Below are 22,444 nucleotides of genomic sequence, written 5' to 3' on the forward strand. Positions count from 1 at the left end.
AAAAACAACCTTGCAGACTCTTAGATGAAGAAATCACCTGTACCTGTGCATTAAGGAGAACAGTGAGGTACAATCCATAGGCCAATGAGTGAATGTGGATAGGGCCAACCATAGAGATATCTCCTCCTAGAAAGATGGAGAAAAGTGAAGCCTAATGTCCTTCTTAATGACCAACTTTTGGGTAATGTTAATTTTAGGGAGAAAGTTTAGATTGCATTTAAATGGTTATCAGCTGGTATGAGTATGCTAGCGTTTTAAAGATCGTTATAACTGTTTTCCAGGTTATGGTGATGCCTCATTCAATTCAGTGAATTCAATTCAGTGAAAAGCATTCTGTTTATTCATCCAGATTTGGGTAAGTACGAATGTCAGAACGTTTATACTTTGTTGAATGCTTGTTTTACTTAACTTTCCCCTCACAAGAATGATTTAGATGATAATCTTACCTGTGTTTCTCTGGTAAGATCATTGATTCTGAGAGAGGTTAACTTGTTCAAAGTGAAGTAGCTGATAAATGCTATAGCTGGGTTTTGTCCAGCTTCAAGTCCTAGAGAGTTTGTCAGTGTATTATGCATTGTCCCTGTAAAAGTCGGTAGAGGAATGTTGTAAAAATTCTAGTCCAACAGTATGGTTTTTCACTTACAGTATTGTTCATATTTTTTCAAAATATAAGCACTTTAAAATATTCTTCTTGAACTTGGTTCCATTGCCCTTCTGCCAGGGGCTGTTTATAAAAGGACAGTTTAATTAAAGGACACTTTGAGGAGACCACAGTTGCCTCTGTTAATACCACCCTCTCAGTGTAGGAGCAACTAAAATATTTCTAATTTCTTTTGATAAATAAGTAGTGTTTAATATCAAGAAATGTATTATATATTCCATAGCATAACACAACATAAAATTTCTTTCAGTTTAAAGATAATCCAATTTCCCTTATTTCACGGATGAAGAGGTAGACCTAGACATGAACTTCCCAGCCACAAAGCTTATTGGTGGCCAAGCCAGAGCTGATCCTGGACCCCTGTACTCCAGTCTCATGATTGTCCCAGTGTTCCATTCCAAGGGCATTAATACTTTCATTCTACATCACTTCCTAGAGTGGTGAGACCCATAAATGTAAATATATGTTTAAAATACATATTTATACATATAAATGTTACCATGTACTTTTATTTTTCTCCCAACTTCACCCTTCTTTATGTATTTCATGTGTCTTTCTTGTTTTCTACAATTAAGACTTAAACTTTCCCTGTTCCTTCATTCACATCTGTGCATGGGACAGTTCTGACAAAACATTAAGTCTTCATTAATTATTTAATGATTGATTAATCCTCTTTGAGATGAATTTGCATGCATTTATGATTTTAAATTCCTCAGTATGTCATTTTTATTATTTCCTATCTATTTATTTTTTATTGGTAGACTTCCATCAAACTCAGAGGTCATCTTGTGCTGAAACACACTGAAAGCCATATTCCAAAAGCAACTAGGACACCATAGAATTTGGTTCTGTTAATAGCTCATTTGACATTGCTGAAAGTTACTCAATCTAAATTTCCATTCCCATATGCCAACATGCCTCCCAATGATCAAAAGTAATGAAACTGCAGTAAATAACAGAAATGCTTGACTTAAAACCCAAGGGGGTGCCTCTATCTTCATTCTGAGTCCTTGAACTTGGTGCAAAGGGAGTGGAGACTTGGTGGGAAAGGAAAGACCCATAGGAAGTGGTCGACAGAGAATGTATTAGGGTGAGATGATATGAAAAAGAAGGATATTAAAGAGACTCCAGACCTTACTAGGGATTTGCATTGACTTGGGTTCCTAAGTAATTTATATACTAAGCAATGTATAAAGATAGAATTTTGTCTTTCAGAATTCCCAGATTGAAGGGGAGGTGAACCAACCCTATAACTACCAAGTGCAAATCATTCTACCTAAGGGAAAGTGTGTGTGTGTGTGTGTGTGTGTGTGTGTGTGGGTGAGAGAGAGAGAGAGAGAGAGAGAGAGAGTGTGTGTTTCACATAAATAACATTCTTTCTTGATTCATTTAACTGCTTTGTACTCAAAAGGATATAAGATGGCTATGGCTTATGGAAATTCACAGACTATATACAACATAAGATATTATGGATGCACAAGAACAAGAATAGACAACAGAAGACATTTAAAATGAAGCTAGGAATGAAGCATATATAAAATGCATATCATACAAAAAAGCATATATTTGACGTAGGTGGGTCAGTAGAACTCTGGTGTCAAAGTGTTTTGACATTTACTACCTCTGTGACTTTAGACACATTTTTTTCCCTCTTGTTTAGACAGCTTCGACATGATTTTGTATGTGCTATGTTTTCAAACACTTACAAAATGTTGTCACTGCCCTCTAGGATCTGGCAGTCTAGATGGGAAAACAAGATTTACTCAATTGAAACAATTAAAATCGACTCTTCTAAATGTATCTTCACACATGTTCCATCTCACTCAAACTTCCATTTATCCCTCTTTGCTTCTGGTTTAGCCAACCTGATGTCTGTACTCCTTTCCATACTATCTTGTGGAGGGTAACTAGTAATAACAAGAATGTTCTGATTTGTTACTTTTTACTGAAGGCAATCCTTCAGATGAATATCAGGTTCTGAGTATTCCCATTATCGCTGATTGGAGGGCATCTTCGCCACTTTTGGCAGTAACCATCTGTTGTGTGTTTCTTTTTGTTGTTGTTGTTATTATTATTTTTCTTTTGACCAAAGTCTTGTCATGTTCCAGTTTTTGTTTTTTGTTTTTTCCCTCCCAGATCCTCCCTACATCTACCTCATCCAGTACCCTCAGCATTGTGTCCATTACAGCCTTTGTCATTTCTATCACTCTGAATGGCTGCTTTTGCTCTCACCCCTTGAGGTTTTACTCTCATTTAACTTTGACACATATCTTCATTATCTCCCTGAGAGGAACTCCAGGGGCCTAGAATGAACTGCTGAAAGTGCCTCATACAGTTTCCCAGAGGTGGTAGCAATTGGGTGATGCAAATTTTTACAGAGTTGGGAATTGTTAGATCTTGAAGGAGCACAGCTGTGAAGCGCTCTGGGCACTCACTATTGAGAAGGAAGCCAGTGCTGGGATGGACCAGGACTGGGAGAAGTTAAGTCTACCCCCAGGGTTCCAAGTGAGAACAGAATGGCTTCCTAAGGCCCACTGCTCAAAAATGAGTAATAATTTTAACTGACAAAATATGAAGCTTGAGTCTAAGGGTACTCTATCCAAGAGGATGAGGCTATAGAAATTTCCTGGAAGGAGTTGGGTTTTAGTTATTACTCAAGATATTGATGAATATAACACAGATCAGGTCTCCTGGGGCACTGAGGGTAATGATCAGTCTCTACTTAAATAGCTATCTGCGAGAATCCTGTTTTTTAAAACCGTCTGGAAATGAATCCACATTAGCACAGCTGTGTTCTATTGCCAGGAAAGTTCCTATTTAAATATTTTAGATAATAAGTTCATACATTTTTAAATGTATGTTTTACCTTTTTTAAAGAGAAGTTACTGAAAATAATTCAGATTTTTATTGAATTGTCAAAGTCATTATAACAAAATACTTAATGTTACATTTTTAACCATGGTATTATGGGAAATTTTTAAAGTAAGTAGGGCTATCTAAATCTATCAATGACTCCAACGCACAGTGATTCTTAGCTTCTTACAAAACTATTTTTATTGTTTTACTGTCATATTTCTGTCATAATACCACATAAATGTTTATGTGTATATGAGTATATATATAATATATAGGGACATATACACACTTTAAATACTTTTGTCAGTTTGTAAAAATAGATGTGTCATCAATTTTGAGGGTCTTTAAATCTCCAAAGATCTGTGTTTTTAGTTTAAAGTTATAATTCAGGCAGCCCCGGTGGCACAGGGGCAGCCCGGTGGTGCAGCGGTTTGGTGCCGCCTGCAGCCTGGGGTGTGATCCTGGACACCCAGGATGGAGTCCCACATCGGGCTCCCCGCGTGAAGCCTACTTCTCCCTCTGTCTGTGTCTCTGCCCCTCTCTCTCTGTGTCTATGAATAAATAAATACAATCTTTAAAAAAAAAAGTTATAATTCTAAGTTTATATAGTCCAAGTAGGTTTGTTTGTTTGTTTGTTTTTCTTTACTTAATGGCCAGAAGTTCAGGCCATTCAGTACCTGGAGGGTGGGTGGAGTGTGCACTGAGAAACTGTTATCACCCACCTTATCACTGTCAATAGCAAGTCCAAATGCAGATTCTCTTCCTAGTCTTGGGAAAATAGATACAGTTGAGGAAGAATGCCACTTTCCTGAAAAAAAGAATGCTGATTATGATTTTCACAGCATGGCAGGTAATCCAATACCATGGCATGGTGACAGTGATTTTCCTGAGGCTCTAGAATTTGTGCCCTTGCGCCATCCCACTTAACAACTCCTTGAGCACTGAATGACATTGGAGTGTGGGATAAAACTGTCTGAGTGTCTCAATCTCATGTTTGTTTTAGGATTGAACATTAAGAATTAGAGACCTCCTGAGAGATGTTGGCTCTTGTTTTGCTTGTACTCTAAGGTGGGAATTCAAAGACCGATGTCTGAAGTCAGCAGTGGAGCAGAAACAGATAAACATCAAACACAATGGGAATGGCAAGTGTAGATTCAAAGAGTCATGCCAAGAATAAATACTGGCTGTCTAAAAAGGAGGAATGCCACAAACTAAGTGGAAATGTGCCACAATCAGCATTAGGAAATAGGAGACGAAATCAGAAAGCTGGAGGGAGTATGAGATTCAAGAAGTTAAGAGGAAGCTATCACGTAGGATTTCCTTAGAGCCTGACTAGTGGGAGCAGTCTTAAACCTGTCCCTTCTCCATTCATGCCATAGGCCCTCCTTGAAGCCTGGTTCAAATACAGTTCCATGTGGATTTTTTCAAACATCAGTAGATAATAGCCTCTCCTGGAAGCCTCATTCAACACATAAATGCCTCTGTCCAAAACCTGATGTATAGATTAGAAAAAGTACATCTACTGGTTTACAACCTTTTTGTGTAAAGGGCCAATAGTAAATATTTTAGGCTCTGTGGGCCATATGGTCTTTGTCATAATTACTCATCTCTGCTGTTGTAGCATGAGAACAGCCATATACAATATGTAGATAAGTGAATGTGGCTGTGTCCTAATACTTTTTTTTTTCTTTCTTTACAAAACAGGTGGCATGACAGATTTGGCCTGTGGAATGTGGTTTCCTGACCCCTGGTTTAGAGCAATGTTATTCCTTCCCCCAACATAGTAACCTAATGCATCTTGAAAAGAAAATTAGCAAAACACAGGCCTTCAAAATAGAAAGCCAGATGTTTCTCTTAATCACCTACAGTTTTGCAGATGTTATTGCTGGTGTTCAATATCTCTGTGTACCCAGGTTGCTGGGATGTGGATGTACAAACAGTGGCAGCAAATATAGTTTCTTTTGGAAGCTACAGGAAAGGGATCTCATTTCCCCAGGTAACTCACTCACTGGCCTACTCTCACGTCAGAAATTCCACCTTTAGTAGATCAGTACAATTCACAGCACTGATAGGTTTCCTGATACTGTATGCAAAGAAGAGAATAATTGTTCTGACCTTCAAGGGGCAAGAAAAGCAAATTTCCTTTTGACAACTTAAATACTCCTGAGAAGGTAAGCAGTACTTGTCTACAGGAAAAATGGGTTGAAGACAGAACTAGGGAGATTATTTTAAGTTAGCATTAACAGCTAAGTGCAATTGTTTATAAAATTCTTGTGTGTGTGTGTGTGTGTGTGTGTGTGCATGTGCATGTCTGTGTATGCGGGTCTGCTCACACATAGGTGTGTGTGTGTGTGCGTGTATCTGTATTATGTAAGATGTGATTGGGAAGGTATTGGTGGAATGTATTAAAGAAATGGGAAGCACTGAAATGAAACATTTCCAAAGGCATTTTAGTCAAAACCCAGATCCTCCATTAGTTCATCTTTCTCCTCCTGGTGGGGTCTAATCAGTTTCTTGATTAGCATTTGAAGTCACGGGGATGGCAAGTTGCTTTTACATGACTCTCAGGGGTTCACCAGATCATCTCAGAAAGCCAGCTCTCTACAGCCACCTGGCAGTCTGTGGGCCCTGGGCTCCTGTGAATGTGCCATAGTCAAATGTAGAAAGGGACAAAGCAGATATTTGCTTTGGGGGACTCTTTCCTGTGACTTCTCCTCCATGCCCCTCTTGAGCTTTCTACATTTTTGCCTCCTTTGCACATTGGCCCTAGACCTGCCCAAAACTCCCAGCCCTTTCCCAAGTCCCTCATTTTTCACCAAAATGTCAAATCAGTTTGCCTTTCATAGAAGGATATTGTGTCCTAAGATGGTACATGACTTCTGGAACAGCTTGATAACCCGATTGAAGATAATACCTTTTCAAGTTATTTGCATTTTTTTCAGTTAAAATATTTGCATTTTATTGGGGGTTTTATACTCTTTCCTCATAAGAATTTACTAATTGAAAATTTCATTAAGGTCTCAAACACCTCTGCTGGAAAGGTTTTGAATCAGAATGCTATAGTTAATTGAATGTCAGGAGATCTGCATTTTTGTCATGTCTCAAATTACTAAATTAGTTATAAAACTATGTTCCCATTATGCATCTCAGTTTTCACATTCTCTAAAATTACAGTTTGGAATTACCCGATTACTGCTTAAAACTCCAGGATAAGCTAATTTACACTAAAGTATTAATGACTGACAGTAGTTTAATTAGTTAGCTATCCAGGTACAGCAGAATTTTGAAAGCTTTTAGATCTCAAAGGATCTTAATACTCTCATTTTAGATACCATTAACAGTGTAGAGAGCTTTCCAGTTTCCTTCAAATCATACCAGTAGGCTGCAGTTACAATTGAGGCAGACAGAAAAATGGCCAGAAAGTTGTGTTTTGTTAAGCATAGATGCTTTCTATGATTTCTGAGAAGATTTGGAATAGGAAAGGACCTTGAACCAACATGGAATAATCAGGCATGTCTCTTTTTAAATTTCACATGTAGTATCAGAAACACTGTAAATCTTCCACATTTATTTATTTGTAAAGATTTTATTTATTTATTTGAGAGAGAGTGTGAAAGCAAGAGAGATCACAGACGGAGAGAGAGAAGCAGACTCACTGCTGAGCAGAGAGTATGATGCCAGGGCTTGATCCAGGACCCTGAGATCATGACCTGAGCGGAAGGTAAATGCTTAACTGACTGAGCCACTCAGGCACCCCTAAATCTTCTGTATTTAATAGGACTTTTCTCTTAAATAGCTCTTTATTTCCTCTGAGATGAAATGTATAATTCTTAATGTGTTATTCAGATTCATTACACTTGATGCCTTTTTGAAAATTAATAAAAGGAAAGCTCATTTAAAATGGAGTCAAGAGGCCCCAGCAGAGGGAGCTCTCAAGCCCCACCACGCTGCAAGCTGCAGACCCCAACAGGAAGACAGGTACCTTGTACTCCCAGTAGGAAGAAGAAAGATTTTCTCCATGCTCAGCAACAGCCCAGCCAATGAGAGACTGTCCCAGCTCAGGCAATGAAAAGCCACTCTACTTCTAACCCCCAGTTTATACCAAGAGACTTTTTGTTTATGACAGCTGCTCCGAAATTCCCCTTTCCTCTCTAAAGGAGCATTCCTGTTCTTTGTTCTCCTGACTTGCCTATGGTTTTACCATAGCTTGCATGTCCTGAAGTGCCATTCTCTGCTATTTCCCCAAAGAAACACGTTTTGCTGGCAAACTAACCAACTGTTTTATTTTTAAGGTTAATATATTCATTCAGTAGCTGGTAATGACCACACTGTTGCAGGTGCTAAGTCCCTGGGCCAGGGAACAAAGTCTATTTAAAGTCCTGACCTCATGGTTTCTGCATTCTGACTAGGACAGGCAGACAATTTACAAATAAAAACTTAACATATGTCACTCATGAAAATATGTTCCAGAGAAGGATGAAGAAGAAAGCAGAAGAAAGGACTAGACAGTAATGGAAGATGGATACTATTCTAATAAGGAGGTGAGGAAAAGCTGCTCTGAGCAGGGGACCTTTGATCAGATGTGAAGGAAATGGGATCTGGGTTAGAGGTTTCCTGGTAGATATGATCTGTTCTCATATACTGTTCTTGACTTTTAATGATCTTCCCTGTGCTGATTTGGCTCTTCCTCCCTGGACTGTCACCTCTAGTCACTCATTTTAAGCCATCCTCTTTGTCCAAGGTTCCCTCCTGGTATTTATAGTTGATCCTCATTATTTGCAGGTTCCTTTTTTGCCAGTTCACTTACTTGCTAAAATTATTTATAATTCCCAAATCAATACTCATGACATTTTTGTGCTCATTCATGGACATGTGCATGCACAAAGTAGGAAAAAAATTTGAGTCACCTGTGCATACATTCCCAGCTGAGGTTGAACAAGGAGATGCTCTGCTTTCTTGTTTTAGCTTTCATTCTGTAAATGAGTGTCCTTGTCATGTTCTATTTAGTGTGACATTTTTAATATTTTTTGCTTTTTTGTTGTTGATTTATCTATTTAAAAGGACCTGCAAGCAGAGTGCTGAGTTACTATCTACTGTTCTTAAGCAAAAAGGCTAGGATGTGCCTCATAGAGAAAATACGAATGCTAGGTAAGCTTTATTCAGGCATGAGTTATAGTGCTGTTAGATCCGAGTTCAATGTTAATGAATTGTCAAAATATATTAAATAAGGTGTTTTTATTTTTAGCTTTTTAGAGGGGGCAGAGAGGCAGAGGGAGAGAGAAAATCTTAAGCAGGCTCCACGCCCAGGAGGGAGCCTGACCCAGGTCTCAGTCTCTCAACCCTGAGATCATGACCTGAGCTGAAATCAAGAGTCACATGCTCAACCTACTGAGCCATCCAATGCCCCTAAATAAGGTGTTTTTAAGTAGAAATATACATAACACAAGGTTATTCATTGATTAGTTGATGAGAATATTATCAGAGGCTCATAGGAACCTAACCCTGTTTTTACTCTAGGAGCAATGGTTCAGTATTTGTGAATTCAGTGTTCCCGGTGACTCTATAGAATATGAACTACCACAGATATTAAGAATCAACTGTAACTTCTAGATCTTGCCTTTGAAGATATTTATTTTGGAGTACTTTATATTTTAGTGCCCAATTATATTATGATTAGTACTGCACAGTATGCTTTTAAGTTCTCTAATTATTTTGCGTATTTTTTCCCCTGATCTATCCCCTTTGGCTAGCTCTCAATCAATGAACATCTACTGTGTGCCCAAAATGGGTGTGGGATTTTCATTGTAACAGCCCTGAAAAGTAAGCATTAGGAGACCCATTTTACAAGTTAAAATCCTGAGGCCTGACAGGTTCTGAGATTTGCCCAAAGTCACCCCACAAATAAAGCCGAGGAATCTGGATCTCTTCCAAGGCTTGACTGGCTCTGAACCTTTTATGTCTTGTGCAGTTAGTTCTGGGTCCTTGATAGAAACTCAGGGAGCTGAACAGAATGTTACAAAAAAAAAAAAAAAGACAAAAGAGGGAGGGGAAGTCAAGGACAATCCATGCTTTGTGTTGGTTAGTAACAAAGCTATTTTTCTCTCTGGAAGAAAGAGATGAAAGTTCTGATATTCAAATGCTCCCTCACCAGGCACCCTTCAGAATTCCCATCCATCAGCTGGCAAATGGACACATTTTAACAAGCACAATCTCAACCAAGCGAGTTCTGGCAACAAAATATGCCTCCACTAATGATATTCAATTGTTCTAAGAAGACAAAATGGTCTGAAGTGTAATGAGATGCCAAACACACAAACGCACAAAACAGGCTGCTCATATTTAAGTCCTTATGTTTCTTGAAGTGAAAACTCATTTTAAGAAGATTATGGTGCATATATTATAAAGTGAGATGATATTCCACATTCATGCCCCACTGGGGCCCTGACTGTATTAAAAAAAATGAAAACAAAACCAACAACAACATTTTGTTCCCACGCAAGTACTTCACTAATAGGACATGTGACGTGGTAGTCATTTGTTTGGGTTATTTTTATTGCAGGCGTTATGGATGAATTCACTCTTTTGATACACAAAGCGTTCAGGAAACTTTTCAATCCAGCTCCTGCAAGTGGGAATATCCTACAAACAAGGGGTGGCAGGTCAGGGCCATGGGAATAGAATTCTAGTTGATGAGGTGGGATGAGAGAGAGGGAAGGGAATAAATTTTCCAGTGATGTGTCCCCATCCCCACCTCTGGTGAGAACAAAGTAATGCCTATGGAGGCAACAGCCAGATTTTTATCCTTGACCAAATTCTATTCAACTTGTTTATCGGTGGCAAAGATCCACGGTTTCAAACATTTTATTATAAGTGAAAGCCTTTGTTGTGATGAAATCCCTCTGAGAAATGTAAATAAGTAAAACATATGAAACAGAAATAATATGTTGAAGTGAGGGGGTTGTTTTCCAAACACTTTCCGTCCCCCTGTTTTTTTAGTAGCAGCTCTGAGGGGGCTTCTGGAAATCCCTCAGACTGCAAGAAACTGTGAAAAGCACTGATCCAGATGAATTGAGATATTTCAATGTCTAGGAGAAATGAATGGAATGGTTAAGGAAAGGGTATGTCCGGGCAAAAGAAAATACTCTGTTTCAACGAGACAGCGAGGAAATGGGGATGGTGGGCTAATTGTAATTGTAGAGATTATTGAAATTAATAATTTTAGGAAGCACTCACCACTCCCAGGGCTGATGAAGGGAAAGGAAGGAATTGGGGGTTTCAGAGTCTAAGAATACTAAGCAAAGGCCACATGATCAGTATGGGTACCATTAAGAGGGCATTAGGGGTACAACCAGGGTGGCAGCCACTTCCTGAGATGCACCTAGATGTACAGATAGCAAGGAAGAAATGCTGCTTCTTCCCTACTCCTGTGTCTGACCCCACTAGTATCTCCTACTGGTTAAACCTACCAGGAAGCCTGCTGGAAAAACAGACTCCCAGGGCCTGCATTTCTGAGCAGAGTTCAGAAGGGCAGGCATGAGATTGAGAGATAGGTCGATAACTGGCTCAGTCCATTTATCAGGCTATTCAGCATCCACCCATACCTTTCTCATATTTACAATTCCTGTACCACAGCAATGGCAATGGCATGGTTCTGCTTAATAAAAGGTAATTGTCCTTGGTACATAGGAAGATGCACATGGTCTCTTCCAAAGGGATGACACCAAGTTTCGTTGATCATTCCCTGCCTCTGTCCCTGAGTGATATTAGCTCTTACTCATTTCATACGTGAAGCCCATCTGGGTATTATGTAACATAAGGCAAAATTTTAACTATCATCCATGTTCTATATAAAATAATAAGACAAGATGACAAAAGTTTATGTGTGTATTTTGGGGTGTATGGGTAAGTTACAAGTAGGAAAGAGAACATTTCATTCCAGGTTCCCTTTGGCCTGATCAGTATATCAGTTGGTTGGCGTACTTTACCTTTTGGGATGATTCAGACATTCATTCCTGCTGCAGCTCAGCAATTAGTGGCTTTACTCTTAATAAGGTTCCTTTGGGTTCCTTTAGTCATTTATGACATTTTTTTTACTTGAATTTCTTAGACGTAACCGGGGAATCCCCTGGGTCCCAAACACAGTCTTCCCTGGCTCCACTGCATAACAATGACCCTATTTCCTTTTCATAATCATTCAATAAATTCCTTTTGAGTTAATGCCATGAGAAGCCCCAAATGGCCAAAATGGCCAGGTGGCAATCTCAACTTCCACTTTAAAAGGATTCTTGTTATTCCCTTTGATGGAAGCATTGCTCCTCTGAGAACCAAGAACTCCAAAACACCATAGCTAAAGCTAAAGTTGCTGAGATGGGAAGCAAAATTCTTTGGGTGGCTTATTAGGTACAACAGTGAAAGGAGTGGTCCCGCTTCTACCTCTTCATTTCCAAACTCATGCATTTGGGCTATGGAAGAAATAGTACCACATACTGGTCACTAGTTCAGAGCACATAACACATATTGAAAGTGAGTGTGCCATTTCATTTCATCACTTTATGTTGGCTAAGCACATCTGGGGGAAGGAATATGGCATAAAACCAGTGAATGTCATGGAATTAGCCCATTGATGCACTTTCATGTTAAAATGAGTTGTTTGGTTAGAACATGAATTCATGGGTGGTGGTACTGGCAGAAAAATTTCGAGCAGAGAAGAAAAATTCTTATCAAAATAACTTTTTTTTTTTTTTGAGAGCATGCCACTGGTCCCAATGTTATAGAAAATAATCTAATATAATCAGACTGCCATCAGGTGGCTGAGATGATCCCCTTCAGAAATGATAACCCATTAGGGCCTGTTGGAAGGTTTGGACACTCAACAGTGATAGAAGCAGGATTTTTTTTTTTTTTAAGTGAGGTGAGAGCTCATGCTGTTGACCCATATATAACTTTCTATTCTTGCTCCAATGGCTATTTGAGTGTGAGTCCATTGAATGAGCATGAGGGTGGCTAGGCAGAGGTTGGCTAACATCCACAGGAATGGTCACTTTGTTTATGTAATATTTAATAACTTCCTCTGTTCTGGGTACCCTTCAGTAATCAATAACACAGAACAAATATATCCTCTCTTGCTATGCCCATCCTGGGTGAGTCATCCCAGGCTTCATCCCCTGAACTTCTTCCCAAAATTTAATCCTTACATCTTTTCTTTCCAGTTATCTAATCCTTAAACCAAACTGTTATCTGTTGCTTGTGAATCAGTATGAATTCATAGTTCTGGCTGTATATACATCCAGGCAAAGTAAATAACTTTATTTTTTTTAATTTTTTCTAAAATATTTTATTTATTTATTCATGACAGACACACAGAGGGAGGCAGAGACACAGGCAGAGGGAGAAGCAGGTTTCATGCAGGGAGCCCTATGTGGGACTTGATCCCGGGACTCCAGGATCACGTCCTGGGCTGAAGGTGGACACTCAACTGCTGAGCCACCCAGGTGTCCCAAAGTAAATAACTTTATAGGCTTCTCAAAGTTAGGCCAATGAGAAGATTTCCTTCCACTGCTGTCTTTCAGGGACATTTCTGATTAAGATTGAAGAGCAATAACAATCACTTAGGACTGAGAACAGTATGTTATGCAGAAATATCTGTAAAACTAAGCCTAAACTCTTTCTTCTTCTGTAACTGGTCATTAAGAGTTTCCCATTAGGCCACAGGAGTTGGTTAAAGGAGTCATGACAGAAAGTGCATTTTGAGGAAGTGCCAGAAGAATCTGAGCCTCTCATTTGTGCAATTTACTTGTGCCTTCAGGTGTCTTTAACACCTCTTTCTGTATGTAACACCTCCACTTGATAACAGAGTGCTGCTGCTCATCCCTAAATTTATGATTTAATAGATGAGAAATGCTCAACTCATGATATAACTTGTTGGGTCAGTTTTTGTTCCATGATCAGATATTAAATCTCAATCAGAACCCAATACCAACCTAAGAATTTTTTTCCCCACGAAGCTAACAGTATTTTCAGAAGGGAGCATTATTTTCCCCCCAAATCCTAGGGGAACAGAACTATGATTTGTCTGTTGCTGAATCACAGTGACTCCATTCAATACTTCTGTTTGCCACTGTTATTTTGGGTTTCATGGGAAAGGCTGGTTACTAAGGTCTAGGCAGCACAGCAACATCTACCACAACCTGGATCAACTTCAGAACCTACTTACAACTGAACCTGTCAGCTGGTCAGTAAATGGGTTAGAATGAGGTGTAGGTTATCTCAAAAATCCAAAGAAGCCAAACATGCCTTGCTCTAATTTCTTAGTGATAGGCTAAGTAAGGGGAAGCTCTGCTGGACTCCTAGAAATATCACCATGGTGCAAAGTCTACATATTTTTATGGAGTTTATCTCCTAACCTCTGACATATTTGAATATTATTAAGGCATCTACAATTGTTGATACCTGCTATTCATCAAGGTCAATCTGCATGATGTCATCAAGACACAGCATCAGAATGATGTTCTGTAGGGTATGCTCAAATCCCTGTGAGTTAGCTTTTGACAGAGATCAAGGTTACTCACAGCTGTGGAGCATGTCAGTTGAAGTACATTGCTAACCTCTCAGGTACAAGCACCTTGCTTTGGTGTGTCTTTAGAAATTGGTACATATAGGAAAAAACCCCCAAAACATTTGATATATAAATTGCTACATGCCCAATTCCAGGGCATTTTGTTTTGTTTAAGTAAAGATAATACATCTGGAACATGAGTTGCAATCTGAGCTACTACCTGATTTATTTTTCAAGATCTAGACATCTTTTGCACAGCCAAAAAGTTAGTGATTAAGTAATTTTTAAAAAGATTTTATTTATTTATTCATGAGAGACACAGCAATAGAGAGAGAGGCAGAGACATAGGCTGAGGGAGAATCAGGTGCCCTGCAGGGAGCCTGATGTGGGACTCCATCCCGGATCCTGGGATCACACCCTGGGCCAAAGGCAGACATTCAATGGCTGAGCCAACCAGGCATCCCAGTGATTAAGTAATTAAATAGTTAAGTGGGTGATATGATAGGTTAGAACTCACCACTTTTGCAGATATCAAGTCTCTTAGTACTAAATGTTGTATCAATCAAAGTCCAATTAAGACCATCGAGGAGACATACACATTTCCAAAGATGCTGCTAGAAGCCGAGACAGAAGTAAGAATTTCTTCTTCCCTCTTCCCAACATCTGATCTCTCACTAATGCCTCTTTTTAGGAAAACTAGCAGGATAGTGGTTGGCAAAGGAAACTGGAAAATTTAATTTAGAGACTTGGAGCCTCAGCATTACAGAGCAGAGAAGTGTCAATGTAGAGCTATAAAAGACTAGATAAATAAGTGGCAGTTACTTTTCACATAATAAATGAGTTTTTGGCACAGACCTTATGATTTTATGTAACTTACAGGTATCTCTGCTTTTCCTTACAGTAACCATACAAAAAGAAAGAGGATGGTAAACATAAGGAAATGTGCCTCAGAAGGCTATGGTTTAATGGGAAAATCTGTAATGCAAGTCCTGGCAACTTTGTATGTTTCCTCAAACCCAAGAGGTTAGGACCATGTCCAGCTGAAATAAACTGGCGTTAATACCATTTTACTGACATGAGGTCATTAAGATGAGAAACACATAAATATAAATGTGGGGACTCAGGGAGGAGCAGTGTGAGGAGTGATGCACTGGGATCATTTCATTAAAAGATGTGTTGTTTTCGGTGATTGCCTACCCACTAGGAACCACCAGGATGCTATAGCTTAAAATAGAGCACATTCAAACAAAGATTATATTTGGGAAGTGAAACTTGTGTATCATATAAGATATTTAGTTAGGGAAAGATGGGTTCATTTATATTTATCCACATATTTTCCCTTTCTATTGCATTTCATTCCCACCTACGTTTTATTGAGTCCATCTTTAATATTTTTTCTTCCCTAGAATTCTTTATAATGCTTCTTTTAGTGCAGGTATTCATTAATGATTCTCTCAGGGTTTTAAAAAATATTTTATTTATTATTTATTTATTTATTTTAGGAAGAGAGAGACAGCTCATGGTGGTGGGGAGGAGCAGAGGGGAAAGGGGAGGGAGGGAGAAAGAATCTGCAGCAGACTCAGCACTGAGCGGGAGCTCCATGAAGGGCTCCGCTTTAAGACTCCATTCCATGACCCTGAGATTATAACCTGAGCCGGAACCAAGAGTCAGATGCTCAACTGACTGCATCACCCAGGCACTCCAGATTCTCTTAATTTTGTTTCATTAGATCTCTCTCTCTTTTTTTTTTTTTTGCTTTCACTTTTGGAGGACATTTTTATTCGGTGTAGAATTTTTTGTTGAGAGGCGTTTTCTTTTGGAACTTCGAGGATATTCTGTTATTATCTGGCTTCTGTATCTTCTGCTGAGAAGTCAGGGTTCACTCACTGTTTCTCATTTGAAGGTAGTATCTTTCTTTTTTTCTGGCTGCTTTTTTAGGTTTTATTTTTTGGTGTTTGGTTTTCACAGGTTTCACTATGACATATGTAGATGTATTTTCTTTGTAATTTTCTTGCTTAAAGTTTTGTAGAGCTTTTTGAATCTGTGGCTTCTAATTTTCATAAGTTTTGGGAAATTCTTGGGTATGACTTCTTTGTATTTATTTTACCTCATTCTTTTTCATTTCTCTGTATGGGTTACAATCACACATATGTTACAACTTCTCACTGTGACCCATTTCTCTCTCTCTCTAATAACTTCAATTCAGTTCTCTCTTTGCTATAATTATTTTGCACTATTCTGTCTTTCACTTCATTAACCCTCTCATCAGCTATAATATAGTGGCTGTTAACTTCATTTATTGAGCTCTCAATTTTAGATATTGTCATGTTTAATTCTAGAATGCCCATTTTATTCTTTCTTATAGTTTCCAATTCTATGGCAAAATGCTCCATTTTATTGTCTATTTTTCTGAACATATTAATCACAATTATTTTAATATTTGTGTTTGATAATTGAAATACCTGGAATAACTGTGGGTCTGTTACTATTGTCTGTTTTTCCTCTTGGTCTAATTTCTTGAAGTACATGGTAAGTTTTGATCAAATGATGGGATTTTTTTTAATTAAAAAAATTAGGCTCTGGATAATGTTATCTTCTTCCAGAGAGGATGACTCTTTCTTTGGCAGGCAGTAATAGTGAGAGCACATTAGCTCAATTCAGTCATGAGTTGAGCTGACTCAAAGCTGTATTTCAGATTTTGTAATATACTGCTTTTTCCATGGTTATTTTTAAAGTGGTGACTGTCAGTATCAAAATACTGTTATATAAGATATATCACATTACATATGCTGTATCATATAAAATATGTATCCATTATATATATGATGTGTATCTATATGTATGCATGTAAGTATATGTGTATGTGTATATGTAATATCATCTGGATTAGTTTTCACTGCTATTTAAATTTTTTATCCCAAACTATTTTCCACATAGCACTTGTGAGTGGCAAAGCTTCCTATGCCTAATAATATTTGTACACCTCTAAATTTGCATGGTAGTTTGGGTGAATAGACATTTAGGTTTAAAATTATTTTATAATTTGGAATTTCTGGTTTTATGGCAGGAAGAAGTTGGCATACACAAATGTTAATGTGGAATGAATATAAACTAAAATGTAAGTGATAAAACTTCTTAAGGAAAACAGAGATTACTGCTAATTTAGGGTAAACAAAGATTTAAGACACAAAAGACATCAAACTGGAAAAGATTAATTTAGTAAAAATAGGTTTCATCTATCTATATACCTACCTACATATCTATTTAAATTATACTTTTGTAAAGACAACTTACAGTATTTGAAGCTGCAAGCTGTTGTTGAGGAGATTCGTATTTCCTATGTTAGAAAGGTACTTATGTCCTGAATATATATATATAGAATTCAAATAATCTAAGATGATAAATAGCCCAGTTAAATGTGTACAGAGGATATGAAAAGACATTTCAAAAAAGAAGATATAAATGTTCAATAACATATAAAATGATGCTCAACAGTCTTAGTCATCAGGGAAATGAAAGTTTACGCCACAATGAGATAGTGCTACCAACACATTAGAATGGCTAATATTAAAAATTTTTTTTTCCAAATTTCACTGAAGATGAAGAGCAAATGGGACTCTTATACACTGCTGGTGACAAATGTCAAATGATAAAACTCTTCTAGAAAATAATTAAGTAGTTTCTTATAAAGGTATACATTTGCTATATGACTCCACAATTTTACTCCTTCATATTTCCCACTCCCCCAAATGAAAACATATGCCTGTCCAAAGACTTGTATATGAATATTCTCAGCAGCTTTATTAATACAAGCTTATTAAGAGGTAAATGATTAAAAAATGTGGTATGTCTATTCAATGGATATCTACTCTGTAGAAACAGACTCATAGTGAATATAACAACATAGGTAAATCTCAAAAATACTATTCTGAATAAAAGAAGCCAGACACAAAAGCTTTCCATTTATAAATGTAAATCTAAACTTCAGTGATAGTAAACAGATCAGTGATTGCTTGGAGCCAGGAGTAAGAGATGAGAATGAATTGACAAGTGGTTCAAGACAACTCTTAGACTTATAAAAATGTTCTGTATCTTAATTGTTGTGGTGGTTGCATGTTGCACACATTTGTCAAAACTCATTTTACTATATATACTTAACAAATATTGCATTTTATATTATGTAATTTTACCTCAATGAAGTTAATTTAAATAAAAGGGGTTTTGGCATATCTACTTTTCATATTTTTCCCAAAGAAAATAACTAGATAGGAACATAAAGATAAATATAAAACTCTATTTATCCCATTATTCCTGTGAGAGATAAACCTAGAAACAGCTTACATGATTAACAATAATGAATTGTTTCAGTAAGTTTGGTATATCCATATAATGCAGTCATTAAAAATGATGATGTAGATTAGATGTATGCTAATTCATATGCAAACATACTCCAAACACTTTTATATTCATTATTTAATTTCAGCCTGACAATAATAGCATGAATTTCCAAGTAAGTTATTTGGGTTATAATTGAATGGAGGGAGTTCTTTGATGGGGTATATATGTATATATGCTTCCTTCTTTGCCATGCTGTCTTTCCTGTAATACTCTTCAGTTATATTTGTCATGATCTAATCTGATCTGTTGCCTGAAAGTGGCAAAGAACAGGGCTGAGGACATCTTGTTCATGGTGGTTGCATGTGCTAGATTCTATTTATCATTGTGGAGTCATAGTCTGCAAGGGGAACCATATAGGAAATAAGGATATACAAAGCTAATATTGTGTATGAAAGGTGCCATAAAGGACATACATTAAGTCATAATTCTGATCGAGTCAAAATATGCCTTCTCTCTCCAATCTGATGCCATTGCTCTTTAGGGAATTTAGAAACCAATGATGCTTTTTTTTAGAAGGACTAAATTAGGTCTGATCTCTGGCAATATTCCATCAGGTCATTCTTTACCTCTGTATCATTTCATTCCATCCATTGCCTCTTTATTTGTTTGTTTATTTGTTATTTCCATTTTCCCTTTACTCTTCCCTATCAAATCTGACTAATACCATGCTTTTGAACTTCTTTAGGATTTGTTAGCCAAAGTGTGTGTGTGTGTGTGTGTGTGTGTGTGTGTGTGTGTCTGTTCATACCAAGTTGTCAAGGACTCAGTTCACATGCTACACTCCCAGTTACTCATCAGTGTTGGTCTGGGAAACTTTACTATAGCATTTGAAGCTAACTGAATTTCTATAATGTGATACAGACTCACAATCTTTTTCTCTGAAAATCTTAGGGCCAGATAAGTGACTGAAATTTTGGATTTTTAAGATAATTATTATATATACATATATTTAAACATATATGTATATGTATATTTAAACATTAACTATACATTAAATGTATAGTTAATATATATGTATATTTAAACATTTATATATATATATATATATATATATATATATATATATATATAAAATGGTCTGGATCACAGGTCTATAAACACAAATTTAGTTCGTGCCTGGAGGCAGAGGTGAGAGAGCTGGGGGTGGGGCAGGCTGCAAGAATGATAGGAGATAGGGATGCTATTATTCTAAAATTATAGCAGTTTCTGGTTCTGTTTCACTATTTACATGTGAAGTTTAGTTGTTACTTTATTTTCTTACTTTGGAAAAGTATTTAACTTCTCTACATCTAATTTTCCTAAACAGCTAAATAGAAATAATAATAATAATGATAATAATTATAGCTATCTCATAAAATTGTTGTGAAGAGTAAATGCATTAACACATGTAATATTATTAGGATAGTAATTCTGGAGCCCAGTAGTATCCTAACAAAATGTAGCCACTGTTACCTAGTATGACTTTTCATTGTTGAGAATATTTTAGTAAGCCTATTGATCATATGTAGATAACAAAGATCAGACAATCTCTTCAGCATTATGATATAAATCTGTGTCATTGTGAGCAAAGCTTCACACAGGTATGAATATGAGATTGAGACTGGAAAGAACCTCTTCACCCCCACCATCCATATTCTGGACTTTGAAGTGTGAGTAAAGTATCAATACTTCAGACAGGGGGACAATGATAAAAGCATTCTTATTGAGGGGATGACTATATGGGAGATAGAGCCTATCCAGTCTAGAAATTTTCACATTTTGTAACCACTATCAAGGGCTTTTTCTATGTTGCAAATCTGTTTTATTATCTTGGTAGAAGATTTTTAAAAATTTAAACTCTTATAGCCTGTTCTTATCCATTTTTTAGAGTAGATTCCACTCCTGTTCCAAATGATGTAGCCAAGGCACAGCAGTGGTCACCTATGAGATTCAATTATGGTTTGGTGAAAAGTGATGGAAGAAAGAAGTGTTGTCCTCTATAATAGGTGGTTTCCTGAGGTGAGAGATGGTGGGACAGTAGTAAGCATTCCTTGGGAATTCTCAGATATCCTTGGGGATGAATATCCAGTGAAATATTGGACTTCATGGTGAACTCAAGTACAGTGGGGACTGAAATGATTATTAAATGGGAATTAGTCAAAATTGCAGATATAGAAGCCAGCAGAAGTTGAGGACAGGGGAACATTCATACTCCAAAAGACTGTATTCAGAGGTGGTACTTACACTGCCTTCACTGGTTTCCTTGAACAAAACTTCTCTTACATCCCAGCTACTCTTGCCTCAGGATAGAGACAATAGATGTGTCTGCGTATCTAGTCCATGATGAAGCAGTATTCTCTGGCTCTGCAGAGGTCCTACTTCACAAATAAACATGGGTGTTCACAGTGCTCATTTCTTATCAGTTGATTAAAATCCAGTGGTAAATGATCAGTTATGATCAACCATAAGACCACTTACACTAGGTTTATGTGGACTTTCCACAACCCTACCTGGTACACTAAGGGTATCACCTCAAAAACCCAGTCAGCACCACCAGATCCCATCTTTTTAACAGTCCTTAGAATGGACTGGCTCAGCAAAAATCTTCAAGATGAACTGGGCAACATATCCAAAAGCTTCAATCCTCAAGACTTGTAGGGTGAGTTTGTGTTGTATGTATCTGTGTTGTGTGTGAAATATGAGCGTGGGAATTTAGTTGTGGATTCAATTCTCCCTGGAGTTTGGTACCTGAAATATGGTGTTGCCACCAGTCAGAATAGGCATGCTTATAGTGCCCATGTAGGCCAATTTGCATATAATTGCCACAAACATGCCATAGGAGAACTGGCTGTAAATTACCCAGTCACAGAAGGCCAGTTCTCAGTTCCCTTAAAAATTGAAGAAAACACATATTTGATTTGAAGACCAGATGGGGTTGTTTGGGAGCAATGGAAAGCTAAGAGACCACATTCAAATCTAGCAGGCCACATCTTTCTTATGTAATTAAGGCACACAAATATGAGGGCTGGACATTTCTGTGACTCATAATCTCATGACATAGAGATAGAAGACCATAATGAGAGTTCCTCACTGAGTGCCTGTATTTCTTCTCAATACTTTCCATCTATTGGCTGGAGATCCATATCCTCCACTTACCAAGTTCTGCCAAAGGCATTGCTTAAATCCCATGCAAACTCCCATTCTACTTGCCTGCCGTTGTCTTAGAGCTCCAAGCAAGCATTTTGCTTCTTGACAGAGTTTTTACAGATCAGGACTTTAAGAACTTCTCCAGCACTGTGAGTGAAACTACGCAGGTGTCATGGTGCCTAGCACCAGTGTTCTTAACATCAGGCAGGGTCTAGGAGCACTATGCTTCAGATAGAAAGGCTCCCTTTATCTATGCTCCCCAGCTTTTGTTTTCCTTTATCTTGAATCATCCCTCAGCATCTACTAATCTTTCTTGTGTGGTTCCAGGGTGCTCTGTGCCTGATCTGGCCTGAGTAATGACATTTTAGGTACTTAGAGTACTCAGCCTGGCTCTCTGTTGCATCCTATCTCCTTCTATATGGAGATATTCAGGAAAATTATACTCTTCAGGTGCTGGTGCTGAGATTGTTAAGAGTCCCCACAGAGCTCTCTGAGGGGAGCCAACCCATTACCTGACAAAATAGAAGGAATAGTACAGAGGAAGATGGGATAATGCTGCAGAGACCGAAGAGAGTGCTCATGCTTGCATGGAAAAGGAAGCCACCTTATGCTCTGCCATCAGGAGTCCTGGAAATATGCCCTTAGCTAATTCTTGAGATGATACTGTCACAGCTTTATATCTTGTCATTTGATTTCTAACCCTGCTTTTTTTCATATATGGGTTATTTCAATCATCAGAGATTCATTGAAGTACTTTTTTTTTTAACATAATGGGTTGTAGTAAATGCAATTTTTTTTGAAGGACACACATTTTGAGCTGGAGGGCCTTATAGTTCAGTGAGAAATAT

At 37.7% G+C, this 22,444-nt stretch overlaps 1 long non-coding RNA gene across 1 annotated transcript in view; it reads left to right on the plus strand.

The window, feature by feature from the left end:
• The first annotated feature begins 270 nt into the window (after positions 1-270).
• LOC140634676 (uncharacterized) overlaps positions 271-22,444 on the plus strand; it is a 51,225-nt gene continuing 29,051 nt past the window's right edge. The window contains exon 1 of the long non-coding RNA XR_012032070.1: positions 271-355. This is a non-coding gene — a long non-coding RNA (uncharacterized lncRNA). The remainder of the gene's footprint in view (positions 356-22,444) is intronic.

This window comes from Canis lupus, chromosome 6 (genome assembly GCF_048164855.1).
Source record: "Canis lupus baileyi chromosome 6, mCanLup2.hap1, whole genome shotgun sequence".
Lineage (NCBI taxonomy): Eukaryota > Metazoa > Chordata > Mammalia > Carnivora > Canidae > Canis > Canis lupus.